We start from the raw sequence: 17,837 nt of genomic DNA on the forward strand, positions 1-17,837 counted from the left end.
ATTTTACTCAGAGGGTGGTAGATGCGTGGAACAGCCCCCCAGCAGAAGTGGTGGAGGCTAATATATTGGGAGAATTTAAACATCCAAGGGATAGGCATAGGGCCCCTGATTCTTTGACAAGATCAGGGAAAGATTAAGACCTTTACAGCAGACTAGATGGGGCCGAATAAGTGTGATCCGCTGGCGAATTTTTTAGCAGTAGTCGTGCCTCCAGACTATTGTATCGCCGCATTATACAGCGTAACAAAGACGTGCTCAGAACAGCAAAAATGTTCCCTTCAATCTGTCGAAGCCTTTGAACAAACAGCTAATGCAAAAAAAAAAAAACATAATAAAAAAACCCCAGGTGAGAATGTAATGGAATAAAAGTCTGCAGCCACCATCCTTGACATTTTCATGTATTTATGTAAAAAATGTAAGAGCTGAATTTTTTACAATTACGTTAACAGAAATGTATATCTGAAAACGACAGCGAAGCCGCACAAGGTTACGTTAAATAAACTATTGCAAAAAAAGGGAAAAAAAGATAAAGTAAAACAGGATCATGGAAAGTTTTCAAGGCTTTATGCTTTTATAAATGGTTGTTTTTCAAGATGGTTCTCTCACTACTCACATCGCCCTCAGCCAGGCCCGATGGGCAATGGAATAGCTACATGGGATGTATGGGCAGATTAAACTGGGACCCAAACCTCAGGGAGTCCAGGGATGTTGAGGTTTTAATGCATTTTTAATGAATTTTATGCATGATGGAAGGTCATCCCTGGTACATTTCTCAAGCTGGCCCTGCATAATGCATAGTTTAATCAGCCAGGTGATTATTAGGAAATGTTCCTACATTACCTATGCATTATCCAAGGTCAACTGAGCACTTCTTGCAGGAGATGACCCTGCTGTCACCGACTATATCGCATCACTAAACGTAGAGAATGAAAACTGATCTGTGCCATAGAGGGATGGCTTGGGAGGAGCACCAGCAGGGGGAGCCCCAGAGCAGGTACATGTATACGGCTCCCTGCTTTTCTCAAGCGCTCAGTGATTTGTATCAATCTCTTGGTGGGAGCTTTATAAAAAAAATGCAGAGGCTCATTTAGAAACATAGAAATCTGCCCGAGTCCTTAATAAGTCGTTGGTCCTTATCTTCCTTATGATACATCTAACTCCCGTGGAATGACTGCCAAGGTGGAGGACCCAAGGCCTCCCGCCACAACAGGGACCACCTGGTTGATTCTGCCAGTTGCATGCAGTGCTCTATTTACCTTTCTGGCCGCCCTTGGCCCGACCTAGGGCAGCGCCATCAGAAGCCCCCTCCATAGCATAAATCAGCCCATTGGAGAGATCAAAGAGAAGCCTGTATAAGCCTTTACGACAGTCTTCTATGGTTTTCGGTATTTCCGGCTCCCTTAGTTTTGATCGTGAATGTTTCTTTATTCTGTCCAGAGCTGTCTTTATAAATGGTGGGGCTCCATCATGGCCACCCCGAAGCCTGATTGTATCTTAATGCAAGGAGAAGGGCTGCTCAACCGGCATAGATCTCTCCAAGAAGTCTAATGTCGTATCACAGCGCTCCATGCCAGCCGGTGATGCACAGACCCCGACAGAGGAAGCAGAACATACTGGGCTATAAATGATAGAATAAATGTTACTATTTTAGAGCTTCTGGATCCAAGAAGAAATCTGATTGCCTTTTGGAGTCAAGGTTTTTTTCCGCAAATTCAGAAAATAGCTTAATTGGGATCAAAAGCAGGAAGGGTCAGTAGAAGGGTAGAACTTTTTTTTAAAGCTAAATTACTATGTTACCAGGCGAGAGGTCTATTCCGACGGCTGCAAAGACCTCCAAACTATGGTGGTTCTAGGTGGCTGTTGACGGGTCCCAAGAGACGGCTGCCGTGGGTTCCTTAAAGATGGCCTTAATTTTGTCTGTTTGTCCTCCTGTTTCGTCTGTCTCTTACACTGGGTCCCGTACCCCCCCCATCAGTCCGAGGACCCGCTGCCTTCCTCGCTCTTTCTGCTAATTCTAATCTCCTGCATGTTCTCTTCCTGCCATCTCATCTTCTTACTGTCTTTAGATTCGCTTTAATTAATGTTAAGATCTCCACTTGTATCATATGTCTTGCAAGCTTTGGTGTTCCCTACCAGCGGAAGACTCGATGGATATTAATACGCAGGATACAAATGCCATTTTAACAACATCTGCGGAAATATCATAATTACTTTTACGTCAATTACATCGTATTAAACGGAGGGGCTGATCCTTCGCCCTCTCTTCTGAAATTACACCCCTTTCAATCTATGAGAAGGACACGTTCATCTCGCGCTTATGTTTCCCCCAGTTTTTTGCCAGCTGCCAGGAATATCCAATTGGCCCTGAAATACCCTTCATCGCGGATCCTAAATAATCAGACTTTTATCATCAGAGGAAAACTTCCATATAGAATTTGGGGCTATTAAAGGTTTAATAATCCTTATTCCCTTCCCAACGCCAGTGTTTTTTAAAACCCTTTAAATTCAGGGTTTATTATTCAAAATCAGGACTTACACAACATGTATGGGCGGGCGCCGGGCGCACATGCGTGTGCTTGGACGTCTGGAAGAAATGCAGTCTATTATTAGCTCCAAGACTGGAGGAGATATCGAGGTGTAATATTACATATATACCATATTAACTTATTGTGGTTCCTCTAGAAAATAAATAGAATGGGAAGGGATTTAAGGCTTTTATATGGAACCAGGAAGAAGCGGTGGTGAGGATAAGCGATGGTTTACATTTCTGATATGCAACCAGCGGCACACACCTTCTGCCCTTACTGGGTTAGCAGCATTAATACAGGCAGATGAAAAATCGAGCTGGTTAAACTGGTTTCAACGGGAGGTTTGGCTGAACGCCCCCAGAGTTACCTACATGTCGTGAACGTCCTCATCTGTAACATGCCTTTTCATTATAACATTCTGAACAAGTATCTATCCAGCTGTTGTCGGCCTCCCAATACATTATTGTGACTTTTAGGGCAGTAGAACCCTGCGATACCCTCATACCCATCAGGGGAGGAGACAAGGACTCTTGGGAGAGACGCTTGTTGTTGAACTATGATTCTCGGCCAGTTTTTGGTTTATGGTTTCCAAAGGCTAGCTGATAATTGTGATAACCAACATCTGTGGAAGTTACTCCAAGAGACAGCCTATCAGTTTTAGTATTTATTACCTGGCCTGACGGTATTAGCAGCTAGCTGGCCTGACTGTTTTAGCAGCTAGCTGGCCTGACGGTTTTAGCAGCTAGCTGGCCTGCCACTATTAGCAGCTAGCTGGCCTGACTGTTTTAGCAGCTAGCTGGCCTGACGGTTTTAGCAGCTAGCTGGCCTGCCGCTATTAGCAGCTAGCTGGCCTGACTGTTTTAGCATCTAGCTGGCCTGCCGCTATTAGCAGCTAGCTGGCCTGACTGTTTTAGCATCTAGCTGGCCTGCCGCTATTAGCAGCTAGCTGGCCTGACTGTTTTAGCATCTAGCTGGCCTGCCGCTATTAGCAGCTAGCTGGCCTGACGGTATTAGCAGCTAGCTGGCCTGACGGTATTAGCAGCTAGCTGGCCTGCCGCTATTAGCAGCTACCTGGCCTGACGGTATTAGTGCATTAGGAGACTACTTTTTCCAACCTAGAAACTTTCGGTTATCCAATTTATTCTATATCACATTTTTTTCTTGTTTAATTTTTTTGCTCCGGCATCACATCTGCGTCTACCAAAGGCAAGGCGTTTCATGGACATGTTCCTTCATTTCCCAAGACCCTTTAGTAAATAGCGTATTGGAATCCCGATGTCAACCCGAGAAAGAAGTTCTCCAATTCCTGCACTCTATGTGCATTGATTTAGGAGACTGTGCAGGAGTCTCTGGTGCTGGAGATTGTGCCGGACCTTTGCAAGGCTATTAACATTAATGAGTTAGTGCAAGACAACAACAACAGGACTGAACTGGCCAACTGGCACACCTGGCAAATACCGACAGATACCTCCTGCTAATATATATATATATATATATATATATATATATATATATGTATGCTAGAAAAAAATATATGTTATTTTTTTTGTTCTAGCAGGAGGTATATATATATATATATATATGTATATATATACACACAGTACATATTGTCCATTTATGTTTAAAATAAAACAATATCATTACTCCTGATTAAGCCTTTTCCTCCCTGGATAATAAGTAAAACTGGCATAAAGAGGATCCAAGCAACAGTGACAAGTTTCTGTTCCCATGAGTCATGAGAATATGTTCAATTATAATTTCACTCGACTCTAATCCGTTCCAAGAAAACACCTCCTTCAGTTCACAGAAGACATCATGTCAAAAATGCACACGTCTTGGAAGTTCATGTTAGGTAAACTCCATTAGTAAGGAATTAATAAAAATTAAGCAATGGAGATTTAATAAAGATATAACGACAAGTTTGGCCTCTACATCTGTTGTTGAACTCCCATCCTCATCATCCACCATAAACCAAATGAATCCCCATTGGTAGATTGTCAGCTTCTATGCCTACCCCAGCTACTTTGTATGCTGCTTAAAGCAACACTCAAGCAATCATATGCACCATGAAGTCCAAAGCAAAGTTAAAAAGCGTAAAGTGGATAATCTGGATAAGGTCAGGGCCGGCGGCAGGCAAAGTCTGATTTAGGAAGAAGTCTGGAACCAAAGAACTCAATCCCCGATAAATATGTGATCAGGAGGATACTCATACAGCTGGGTACATTGAGGGTCCATAACACTATAAATAGGGAACACACAGCAACAAAAGTCACGTTATGGTGTATGTGCATCATTAGCATGCCCTGCAACAACTGCATGGCCACATGCAACTTTTTATACCAGGACGGCAGACACTGTCATGTCAGCGCATGTGCGCAGGGGCCGAGGATTCTGATGACTTCCTCTATGAATTTGGGTAAAAAAAAACAATTAAAATTTTTTTTAATATAAGGTAACGCAGACATCATTCACATTAACATGCATATGAGGCCTTCAATAATAGAAGCGTGTGCTAGTATGTATGTGTGAAGGAATCACAGCCACGGAACCCATGTGTTATGAACGCAGCTGGGTGGATAGGTGTCCCCAGGGAGGTCAGGAACCAGAAACAGCAACCAAATCCCTAGACGGTACACAAGGTCAAAACGCAGCCGGGTCGATATAAGACAGGTAACGTCGGGCCGAAATGTATAATGGATAGCATATCGGAGCTGATATAGGGAGTTCAGGGTGAAGACGAGGTCAGGAAAAGGTTATAAGGATCAGTCGGGGTCAGTCATGTCACAAGCACGCCTGTGGCTGGGGCACGGTCTGCTGCGATGCCAGGCAGCGGACTCTGGACCGGCTACTTTGGAGGAGCATTGCCCGAGAGCATCGTGGGACTATCCAAGAAGGGCTCCGGGGACATAAGGACGTTGGTGTCAGCACTGGAGTCCTGGAGTCCTGACACCAACACAGCCCTCTTTAATGTCATTGCAAGTGCCCACCAGTAAAGTGGTCACCCTATTTTAATAAACAAAAAAAGCATGAGTAATCCACAACATCGCAAAAGGTCCTAAACCTGTATAAAATATATGACTCCGGTCTCAGTAATTACTATTCACAAAGTAACTGTTTCAATGTTTTTGAAAACTGAGAAAAAACACTTCCGAGGGAGATTGTTCTATTATAGAGATTATAATCACAGTTCTTGTAGGACAGAACTCAAAAAGCGCATCATGCAAGCAGAGGCAGCAGATAATGACAATTCCAGGTGACAGCTGTTTATTAAGAACATTTCAACCGATTTAAAAGCAGATGAAAAGTAAGTAGAGTCGAGCGGAACGTTTCTGATCTGCGTATACCGAACGAGCCGAACGGTTCTCGGTGGAATGGCGGTAAGTATAGGGCGATGCCTTTCTGTACTACAACCTCTAGAGATGCCGTGGTGTTGAGCACAAATTCCCAGGATTGCAACCAGATTTCATCATCAAGGCAACCGGTTGGCAACAACCAAGTTGTCCTAGGAAGGCAACTGTAATTTTATTGAACCAACCTCTCTGAGCCAAGTGTCATTAAAGAAGTGATTTAGATGACAACAGACCAGGACCAGCCATCTGTCAAACTGGGTAAACGCCTGGTGGTCCAGCGCCAGGTGGCACCGATGACCTCCTTTCACTGCCACTCGTATGGCATACGGTCTTTAAGTGGCCAGCCGCGGGCTGAATCCGTGTGGCTGCCAAAGACTAGACATACGTTATTTATTGGCTCTTGGCCTTAAAGTGCCAGGACCGATTTGTATGCCTAGTCCGACCCTGGATTACAATAATTTATATTAACATATATATCTTAAATAATGCCACTACTGATGTCAACAAAATGACATTTTAATTTTAAATTTAATTAACATTTCTGTTCAAATACAATGTTCGCCTCCAGTCTCCTCTAACATAGAGGCAATACGCAATATCCCCTTTCCATGCGCGGCACCTTGACAAGGTGCAGGCAAATAAAGAGTTAATAAACAACCAGCATTTCCGAGTCCAAAGCTGCAAATTTCCATAACTTCGACTTAACCGTCACTTTAAGGATGAAGGAAGGAACAATCAGAATAATTGCAAGAAGACCCGAAATAATCTAGAATTTAAATATCCACTGAGAAACAATTGGCAATTTTAATCAGAACCAAAATAAATGCACAAATCTCTGACTGGGAATCGGCGTGAATCTTGGAAATTGAATCTTGTTTCAGTGTATCAAAAAAAAAAGATATTTTAATTGCGGTTTAGAATATGGATTGGAACTTGGCACTCTAGGAATTGTTGCACTATAATTCCCACTATCCTTTGGTGGATTGATGAGTTACCTCTTAAAAAAGATGCAATCTCTGTATTTTGTCTGAATAATGATAGAGCAGGACCGCTGAGATTCTGTCGTCCTAAACTCAAAGTGCTTTGGAAAATTTATTTACTCTGGTGCTGTTTTTTACTGCCAAATTAGCAAATGTAATTATCTTCATTAATTATTTTGTAGAAATATGTGCGGGGCCGACATAAAGAGCTCTTCATTAACAGAAATGTACAAAGAACGAGAGGTCGCCCTCTGAGACGGGAAGAGCGGAGATTTCACACACAACAAAGGAAGGGATTCTTTACGGTGAGGGCAGTAAAGGTACGGAATCCACCGCCGAGAGAGGGGGTTCTATCAGATACACCGGATACCTTTAAAAAGGGTAAGAACATACAGGGCTATAAATGATAGAATAAACATTAATGTTTTAGAGCTTCTTAATCCCAGGAGAAATCTGATCGTCTTTTGAAGACAAGAAGGAATTCTTGAAAAGTAGCTTAATTAGTTTTTGGGGTTTTTTTGCCTTCTTTTGGGCAAAATCAGGAAGGATCGGTAGAAGGGTTGGACTTGATAGACTTGGGTCTTTTTTCAACCTAAATGACTAAAACTTAATTAGGTTGGTGGCTGACCATGTGATTGCTGGCAGTCATTGCTGTTAGTGTCTACATGTAAAAGTGTAAGTATGGGTGAGTGTGAGAATATGTAAATGTGTGTATGTGCATGTCCTTCATGGCTTGGTCTGGGCCATACCATGGTGCAAAAGACTTGATAGATGTAAAAAGGACACCGGATTTATCTCATTTATTTTCATGTTACCCTGTATGAAAAAAATTTCCTTAGGCACGATAAAAAACATTTACTTTATTTTTTAAGGATGATCTTATATATATATATATATATATATATATATATATATGTCACTAAGCACGATGTACTGTGGTTTCCCTGTTACTGAAAGAGTTAATGCTCGTATATTTTTGAGGTTTCACTGAGCACAGCTCAATATTTTCCTTTTTAATAAATAATCGCTTGGAGGAAGAGGAAGGTCGTTTACGCAATAAATTCACCTCCTGTTTAAACGAATCAGTACCATATCGGCACCAAAATCATCAATGTTCTACAGGCACTGTTAACTCATTCAGCGCCAAACAGCCATAAATTACATGTTTTTAGCGCATCTTCAGTAAACTAAGGTAAGTAAGTATGCTGCCGGCTAGAACTTCCATCATGTAAGGTCTATCTTCATCAAAAGGTGGAATGTACAGCTGCAGTTTAATGTTGATAAATGTAATATAATGCATTTTGGGACCTAAAAATCCAAAGGAAAAATATAGTGTCGGGGGTACTGCAGCAAAAACAGAGAAGAGGGACATTGTAATAATTTTTTATGACTTGAACAGGGACTCACACAATGAAGGGAGTCTATGGAGGAACAGACTTCATTATCATTGCCATAAAGTATCAGCTCAATGTGGTGTTTGAGCCGGGAAAGCCATCCAAAATATCACAATGCCGGCCTCCAGGTCTGCAGATAATGGGAGTTTATTGGGACAAAATTAGATAAAAAGCAGGTTTTTGTCAATGCCGAGTGACATTTCAGTATGCAGCGCTGCGGGGGGGGGGGTTATTACTTTATACAGTTACTCACAAAGGAGTGGAGCAAGCCTGAGACACCTTGTAGGGGACGAGGAGAGGAAGAAAAGTGGTCGGGGAATGGGATAGAAGTGGGCAGGGATTGGATGTGGTCAACAGCACTCCCCTGCCCAAGGAAACAGACCAGGAGTAACCTGGGAATCAGAGCTTCACCCGGAGTCAGACCCAGCGAGTTCCCAAGTATACGTATACAGTATGTGCCCAAGACATGACAGCTGGTGTAGTCAGTCTATGTCACGCGTGCTCCCAGAGCAAATGCATGCTTTGTCATGAGGCCCCATAAAGAAGTTCTGTGTACACATAATTTCAAGCAGGTGATGGGTTTTGGATCGGGTTGTGTGGTGAATCCAAGGAACTCGCACTCACTCGGTTCCAGCTGTTAATGAATCATCATCCTTCCCAATGGCTCAGGGTGCGCTTGGTGACTTCTGTTATCAAGCAAGATACAATGTGTCAACAGATTTATTCTGCCTGGGCATTGCAGTACGTACAGTACCTTTTTTTATGAGTGTCCTCTTTTAAAGTGTCTTATTATAATCCTACTTGGCCAATAAAGTTTAGCCTTTGCAATCTCTTGCTTAATTTATGGTGTTCTCCTGGGTAAATGAGGAGGTTGGCGTATTAATACAGGGCGTATGCCTGAGAAAACAAGCCTGGCCTCCTGCCCAAAGTAAATGCTTTAAGAACACAGACGGGCCTGTCCAGGTCGCCCACATCTAAAAGTAGGACGATGTATTAGCCCTGTGTCCTATTTCAGTTCATCTCAGAGAACTGTCTCTAGTTACAGGGACACTCACGTACCTTCAGGAGAAGCTGCAGCGGAATGCCCCCTCCGCCGTCTGAGGTTTCAGGCAACTGATTGGCTGAGATCAAAGGGAGCGCTTGGGCACGGGAAGTCTCGTTCGATTCCCCATTCCTGAGCGCTCGGTGGGCCAGTGCTAGAGCTGAGGGACTGGAAAAAGGGGCAAATGCATATAGGGTTGGAGTTTAGGGTGGGATTCCGTGCAACCACTCCGTTATCATATGCATTAAAGAGCATGTGATGTCTGGAGTGTCCCTTTAAGAATGTCTCCGGCCAAACAACCCAAGGTTTCAAAGCTGACCCCAAGATTTTTCGCTAAATACTAACAACTTCAGAAATTAATCAGGTATTGATGTAACCCTTTAATCCAGGGGCATCCAACCTGCGGCCCTCCAGCAGCTGCAGGACTACATCTCCCATAATGCTCTTTCAGCTAAGGGGCTGGCTGAGGAGGATGGGCGATGTAGTCCTGCAGCAGCTGGAGGGCCGCAGGTTGGACGCCCCTGCTTTAATCCCATCGAAATATGTAAACCGGCAAACATACCGGACTGGGAACCGCTGGCCTACGTCAGCACACAAGAAGCATTTATCCAGATTTCCTACATGTATATTACTTTATTAAAAAACTTTCGCATATAGTTTATATATCTTTTATATTTGGAGCAAGTATTAGTTATAACTGTGACTTCGGATGCTACTTATGATATAAAATCTATGATTTGAATGTTTAATGGTCTGGCTATGATAAGAAAAAGGGTATTTTACATTTTTAATATGATGTAATATTAAACGAGGTACTGACTGTGCCGCTATCACCAGCGCCAGCGAAAGCAAATGGACAATTCTTTATAGCGTTCTTTTATAGAGACGATACATACAGTAGCTGCTCCCGAGTTTCCTGGAACAGTACCGACACCGTCATCATGGCCCATTTTTGGAGACTTTTGCACAGCCGGTACCCAGATTAGGGATCGTGAATGCAGAAAAGGGATGTAAATGGTGCTCTAAATGGTCAAAAGGCATATCGCTGCCCATAGTGTGGATTGAGTGAGTGTGACATCACACAATCTTCAATTTCGGGGCACAGGATCCTGAAAATTTGGCAGGTTTTGTTGGGAAGTCCCATAGAAAAATATTTTTGTCCTTGAGCATAACCCCCCAGCGCTGTATACAGTAATAACCCCCAGCGCTGTATACAGTAATAACCCCCAGCGCTGTATACAGTAATAACCCCCCAGCGCTGTATACAGTAATAACCCCCAGCGCTGTATAAAGTAATAACCCCCCAGTGCTGTATACAGTAATAACCCCCCAGTGCTGTATACAGTAATAACCCCCAGTGCTGTATACAGTAATATAACCCCCAGCGCTGTATACAGTAATAACTCCCCAGTGCTGTATACAGTAATATAACCCCCAGCGCTGTATACAGTAATATAACCCCCAGCGCTGTACACAGTAATATAACCCCCAGCGCTGTATACAGTAATATAACCCCCAGCACTGTATACAGTAATATAACCCCCAATGCTGTATACAGTAATATAACCCCCAGCGCTGTATACAGTAATATAACCCCAGCGCTGTATACAGTAATATACCCCCAGCGCTGTATACAATAATATAACCCTCCAGCACTGTATACAGTAATATAACCCCCAGCGCAGTATACGGTAATATAACCCCCAGCGCTGTATACAGTAATATAACCCGCCAGCGCTGTATAAAGTAATAACCCCCAGCGCTGTATACAGTAATATAACCCCATTAGAGTATCTGTGTGGGAGATTAAGACCGAGCCATTCTATTGTTTCCCACGGCCAGTATGATAAGGAGTCGGGATGGGAACAAAAACAATGTTTTTAAGAAGATTTTAAAATTAACTACAAAAAAAATCCAAACAAAGGATATCCATTAATTTTAACCTGTACGTTGCCTCACCGCTTTATTCGCAAACCGAGAAGCTGATATCCCGTATAAACGGAAATAATGCAGCAGGCAGGGACATTCTCCAAAAACGCTCGAAAACTTTGTGCGCATGCGCGGCGACGGAACCGCTACACGGTGGACGATGCAACCAGCGGCGCTTGGCACAAACCCGTCGGTTAAAGCCCGACACTCCGCAGACGGGGCAATTAAAGGCCATATTTCAGGCAATTAAGGCGACAACCGCCAGGGCCTGGAGCCTGCAAATGTGGGCAAAAGGCTGGAAAGCTGCCTGTACCGGCAACGAGAGGGTTAAGAATCTAGAGCCCACTTGTTAGTTACATAATTGCAGCAGTTCTCGGCGTGATTAAGGAAGAGCAGTATTCGTTGCCATGGCATTAACCAATGCAGTGCTGGAGGAAGTAGGGGAGAGAGAGGGTTCCTATTTTATGGCAAGAGAAAATAATAGTGAGCACTTTCTCCGGTGTTTCGCGGGTTAATTTTCGGAGGCGGAGAAGAACCCAGTGCCCCGCTCTCCTTCCTCCTCGCACACACACGGCAGTGCGCAGGCGCAGAACTGAGTCATCAGACTGGGTTCCAAACAGCTTGTTACCCTGCTGCCAGCCGGTGACTAAGGAATGCCCCTAATGACACAGCGCGAGCCACCCGCAATGCCAGGGCTGCCACTCCGTGACCTGGGGCTGGACTACACTTCCCATCACCCTCAGCCACACCGACAGCAACATAACAACAGGTCAAAGGCTGCACCTGTAATGTTCCTCTGTTGTCATCCAGATAATGGTTGAGGTTTTTAACATATTCACGGTTAGATGAGGATGATGGGGATTGGAGTCCAGCAGCGGGTTCTAGAGCCCTGTTTTGAGCGTCGGTCTGCTTCACGCAGAGGATTATTTTAAACGAATGTTGATTTCAGCTTCGCCTGTTTCGCTGCCAGAATTTTTTTTTTTCCAAACCAGTGAATTTTTGAAATGTTTATTTTCCTCTCTGAGTTTTTTTTCTTCTTCTCCTTTTTCTCAACAGTTCAGGATAATGAACAGGACCGAGGCAGCTCTCCCGCTGATAAATGTTGGGTATAGAGGATAATGGGAGTTGTAGCAGCTACCTACAGCGTACCCCGGCTGTGTGCGTCAGTAAAAGAAGACATTCTGTGTCTAGAAACGTCTACCAAAAAACGAGTTCCCGCTCTGGCCAGGAGATCAAACTGAAGACGCGATTCCATGTCGCTTACCTATGGCGGTGGATACACTAAACAGGGGCTGCACCTAAACCTCGGGAAAAGTGCAGGAAAATAAGAGGGTGGTAGATACGTGGAACAGTTTCCCAGCAGAAGTGGCAGAGGCTAATACATACATGGGATAGACATACGGCTCCTGAATCTAAGAAGAGACCAACGACTGGTTAAGGTTTGAGTCTTTACAGCAGGAGAAAGGGGCCGAATGGGGCCAATCTGCTGGCAAATTCTGTTTCTAAGCAAATGTATGGCTCAAAAATGCTCTTTTTCTGCTGAGTAGGTTGTGTGTGGATTTGACGCATTTTTAAATAATTTGCCCGCCACGAGTGTATCCATCACAACACTCTGATGCGCAGGGCCAGGCATGTACTCCACGGTTATGGCATCACCTGTTGACTCATAATGTTTTTACACTAAGTAACAATCCCGAACAAAAATCCTATTTTGTGACAACAGAACGCCGTGTCACAATCTGATGACCGGCGGCTGGGCCTGGGGTTCACTCTGTCATTGCGTAGCGCTCTAGACTGTCAGCTCTTTTGAGCCGGCCCCTCCTTTGTACAGCGCTGGGGAATATGATGGTGCTATATAAAACAATAAATAATAATAGAGTAGAAATATATTTGCCAACAAACCTAAACTGGGTTTAGCATAAATTGAAAATAATTTTCCCCCTGGTGGGGTACTTAAGGAAGCCTCTTATGCTCACAGTTTAGTTGTTAATTCACAAACTAAGCGCTGCGTTAAGTTGTAATTAATTGTATTTACTCAGACAAGGTCCCCGCCAGTAACAGTTGCTCCTTACTCAATGTAGTATTTACAGGGATGGACAGATGGATGCACAGCGTACATTATGATGTATATATACGTTCTCCAGCCTAAAGGGACAGTTTAATGTCTCTGACACCCCTACTATAGAAGAATGCATGTTAAACGACTCCGTGAGTAACCCTCGCCCTATGCGAGTACTTAAATATGCATTCTTCTAAAACATCTGGAGTAGAAGCTGCAGCTGCCCTGCTCCGCTGTGGTCCAACAATTCTTGCCAGTGATTGGTTGCTTAAAGCAGATAACCAGTGGCAAAAAAGTGCTCACATTGTAAGCAATTTTGGCACACGGGGGCTGGACAGACCCCCGCTCGCAGCTGACCGGTAGTAAGTATATCACATGCAGGGAGATGCATTGGGGTCAATGAAGATGTAAAGGGACCTCTCATCTTCCATATGCATTAACGTGTATATAATGGCTGGAGGGTCCCTTTAATAGGAACAGAGGTGAGCCAAACCACAGCATAGGAAACAGGGTACCTCCTGGCTGGGGAGGAACAAAGGGCCAGATAATGCCAAGCAACCCTGGCTGTCTCCCTAGAGTGTAAGCTCCTTGGAGCGAGGCCTTTTTGTTTCTGTAAGTCCATATTGTTATGTGATGCACTACTTGTTATATCCTATTGTACAGCGCTGTGGAATATGATGGCGCTATATAAATCAATAAATAATAAGTCCCAGGAGTAGAAAGCAGTTTCATGAAAAAAAGTCAGCGACCGACACATAAGGGTCTTCGAAACAGGGGGTTCACTATGTGTGTTAACTCTTTCAGTAGGGGGTGTGACACTGTTAGCCCACATGGGCACAGAGAACAAGCCGCAGCTCTGAGAAGCACAAAACAAGAAATATAACCAACTCACCCCAACTGCTTCTAATTTAACCCCTTAAAGTCAAGCGGTCAGGGGGAAAAAAGCCACTGCTATGGCAAACCATGGGTTACACGGGTACATTGTTGCCATTGATCAGTAGACCAACGCCTTGAGCACGTGGGGTGGATAGTGTATCACAACAGAGGGGCAAGTGAAAGCCCAATGTGGGAGAGGAGCCCAGGGGCGGCTCCAGAGGTGCACACCTCACACACTCACACACACAAGTGCCACTCACAGGAATGTGGACCCTGAGCATCCTCTTCTTCTGGCTGCTGCTCTTCTTGGAAGCCTCTTTCTTCTTCTTTGTGTCCATGGCTGTGCTTCCCATACTTTGAAGTCAAAGATCTCAGAATAGAACCTTCATAAACTTCCTGGGTTCCTTCCTGCCCCAGTTGGGGTGGGGAGTGCTGCCCAGGAGAGGGTAGGGGGTGCAGTACGTGCCAAGTGGGGCAGAGACAGAAGCCACGGTGGGGGTGATTAGTTGAATGTCACACCGTGCAGCGGGGAGGTCCGAGGCTTCCCTGTGCCGGAGGGTAGGGGCATGTTGGCGGCCGCCGGGGCAGTAGAAGGAGCTCGCCGTGCGCCGTGAGATCTGCAGCCCGGAGGGATCGGGGCTAATCAGCTCAGGAGTGACACTCGCGATGTGTACGCGGCGGCAGCGCACATAGTGAACAGCCTCGCAAATCCCCAAATCCGCCCCCCGTGTGAGGGGAGGTGCCCACGCGTTCTCCCCGACATCTGAGAAGCCAAAACACGCAGATCAGCCAGGAGCCAGCCCCGAAACAGGAAGTCAACACAACTTTCGTGTAATAATCACAGCAGCACAATGGGCACTTCCAAAAGCAGGGGGGGGTACACTGGCATCATCGCACTGCCAGGGATGAATCAGCAGCCCCCAGACAATCCATTACACTGCGTTCTAATAGGCATCACACAGCATAATCCATGGTCCAGAAAACAAGGGGTTAATCGGCTCCCCCCCCGGCCACGCGTTACCCAGCATTTTAATTGCAGGGAGTTTGTGTGTGTTGGGGGTACCAGTAAAGGGTTAATCAGCACCCCCCCTACCCAGCTACCCAAGAAACTGACAGCAAAGGCTGCTGCGTGGCGTCACAGCCCATATAGCTGCCCATATATATGAGAAGACAAACGTATAGATCCAGCTACATAATGGGAGCGATGTGTAGAGGGCAAGTTGCAAAGTCCTAAATGTGGAGCAAACACCATAGCAACCGATGGAATGTTCCTGCTGAACCTACGTAAGAGAACTGCAAAAGAAGTGATCGTGATATACACCCCCTGATATCCTTATACATGTTAGATACACCCCTGATTTATGTATGTGTTATATACACCCCTTATTTCTTTATATAGCCCCCTGGATTTCTTTAAACGTGTTATATACACCGCTGACACATGTATATGTGTTATATAGACATGTATGTGTGTAAAACCAAATACATATAAAATATATTATCTATATATTACTTATTTACATTAACACGACAAAAAAAAATATGTTTGCGAGGCAGTCGCTAGTTGCGCAATTCTCTTTAACCATTTGGGTGCAGGGCGGTATTATGAACAGTAGGTGGCGCTAGACGCGGATAGTAATGACAGGCGCTGTCAGATCAGTTTTCCAAATCTCAGCTGATCACCCTATCTTTAACCCATTAATCCACTTAGCAGTGTGAGGCTGGAGCTTTATGTTGAATATAAATTGTTGCACGTTACGGTTGTAACTGCGCCAGTTTACGGTGCCGATGTCTCATAGTGAACCTACATAAAGACTACCTGCAAAGCCTGATGCTGTAGAAACAGCATTTTCTGCTGCGTGATATGTACAGAAGTGGCTGGGTTTGTATATATTGGTGCAAATGTTTCCTAAAACCCCTAAATGTTAGTATTGCTATTTATTGATGTATATAGCACCATCACATCCCACAGTGCTGTACAATAAATAAAAACGACATAATCTGTAATTACAGGAAAAAAGGTATGGAGGGCCATCCAAACATCTTGGAGAACTAACCACTGTTCTCCTGCGGATTTAGGCGCCTCAGTTGCTTTTTCTCTCTTCGTGTAATCTCAGACGGATTCGTTGATGTTGAGGTCAGGCTGGGGCCACACAAACATTTCCGGGACTCCTTGTTCTTCTTTATGCTGGAGTTAGTTCTTAATGGCTCTGGCTGTATGTTTGGGGTCGTTGTCATGCTAGTGACATACATTTGGGACAATCAGATGCCTCTTTGCTGGTATTACATCCAAGAGACCATTAATTCTGACCAAATCCCCAACTCAATTTGCAGAACTTGCACCATGCTTTACTGTTCCCTTCAAACACTCTTCTTGTACCACGCTCCAGGCCTTCGGCAAACTTACTGCCTTCTGCCACAGCCAAATATTTCAAATGTTGACTCATCAAGCTCAGAAGATCTGCTGCCATTTTTCTGCACCCCAGTTCCTGCGTTCCTTGTGAACAGCCGCGTCGCTTGGCCTTGCAAGCGTTCCATGAAGACCACTTCGGACCTGGCTTCACCGGACGGTAGATGGGCGTACTGCTTTCAGGGTCCCGCTGTTTTCTGCCTATGCCGAGCTGATGGCACCGCTGGACATTTTCCATTCGCGAAGGGAAGTAAGCATGATGTGTCTTTCATCTGCTGCACAAAGTTTCCTTGGCCAACTACTTTGTCTACGGTCCACATGTAATTACATATATATGTGTGTACGTTCATTTAAATTCACAGAAAAGGGCTCAAGAACCATTACCATCCATTTAAATGGAACAGACAGTAAATTGTGTTTCTATTGAATGTTCCACCATGCCTTTAAGTACCATGGACAGAGTCCTCGATAGACTTTGCGCATGCTTGCAATATGGACCATGTGCTGTTAGACGACATTAACACGTAGCCAGGGTTTAAGTATTTATATATATATATGAGATCCTGGTGCAAAGATTGACAAGCGAGTGAAAACCAAATAAATGATTTTTTATGGTAATGAGACTACTTTGTACCAGAATTAGTATTTATAACCCAAATAGAATGATACAGTTTAAAGGTACACTTTATAAAAGCCTGATGTACAGCGCTACGGAATTTGATGGCGCTATAAAAAATAAATAATAATAATGTCTGCTGAGTTCCATGAGTTTTTGTTAAATGCACATATATAAGGAGATTTGTCAGATATGGGCGGAGATATTTAACAATCGTCTCCGCCCATGATAGATTACCCAGCAAGAAAGGCATACTCAAGTATGCTTCACCAGGGTAAATTGGTCAGTAAACTTTTCCTTTAATCTGTCGGCTTTTGAGACACGGGTCTCCCGGGGGAACATGTGGACTCTGGAACACGGAATGTTAAGTATCCACATAGTGTTCTTCATGTTCTTCTTCTGTTCTATTGACTTTTGCCGGTTAATGGCTTAATAATCTGTTTCACTCCCTGAGTAGCTTATAGTTTCACAGACGTGGCCAGCTCAGTCACAGGACAGCACGCAACCAAAGATCTACAACATACATTTTTACTGTTAACTGTCATTAACTGAATGGGGTTTGTATATTTTCGAGTATCGCTAATAGGTGGGTATTGATAAAAGCCATCCTATGTGAGCTACCCCTACAGGAAAAGCTGAGCTGGCCATTTAAT

The 17,837-nt window shown here is 44.2% G+C and overlaps 1 protein-coding gene across 4 annotated transcripts in view; it reads right to left on the reverse strand.

Moving 5' to 3' along the window:
* Nucleotides 1-14,511, reverse strand: part of LOC149275903 (5'-AMP-activated protein kinase subunit gamma-2) — an 89,083-nt gene extending 74,572 nt beyond the window's left edge. For all 4 annotated transcript variants that reach the window (XM_089504159.1, XM_089504161.1, XM_089504162.1 and 1 more), the window contains exon 1: nt 14,419-14,511. The gene's annotated coding sequence lies outside the window, so the exon portion shown is untranslated. The remainder of the gene's footprint in view (nt 1-14,418) is intronic.
* Between the last annotated feature and the right edge of the window lie 3,326 nt (nt 14,512-17,837).

The sequence above is a fragment of the Sceloporus occidentalis genome, unplaced genomic scaffold (assembly GCF_023333645.1).
Source record: "Sceloporus occidentalis isolate IW3139 unplaced genomic scaffold, rSceOcc1.0.p SCAF_258, whole genome shotgun sequence".
NCBI lineage: Eukaryota > Metazoa > Chordata > Lepidosauria > Squamata > Phrynosomatidae > Sceloporus > Sceloporus occidentalis.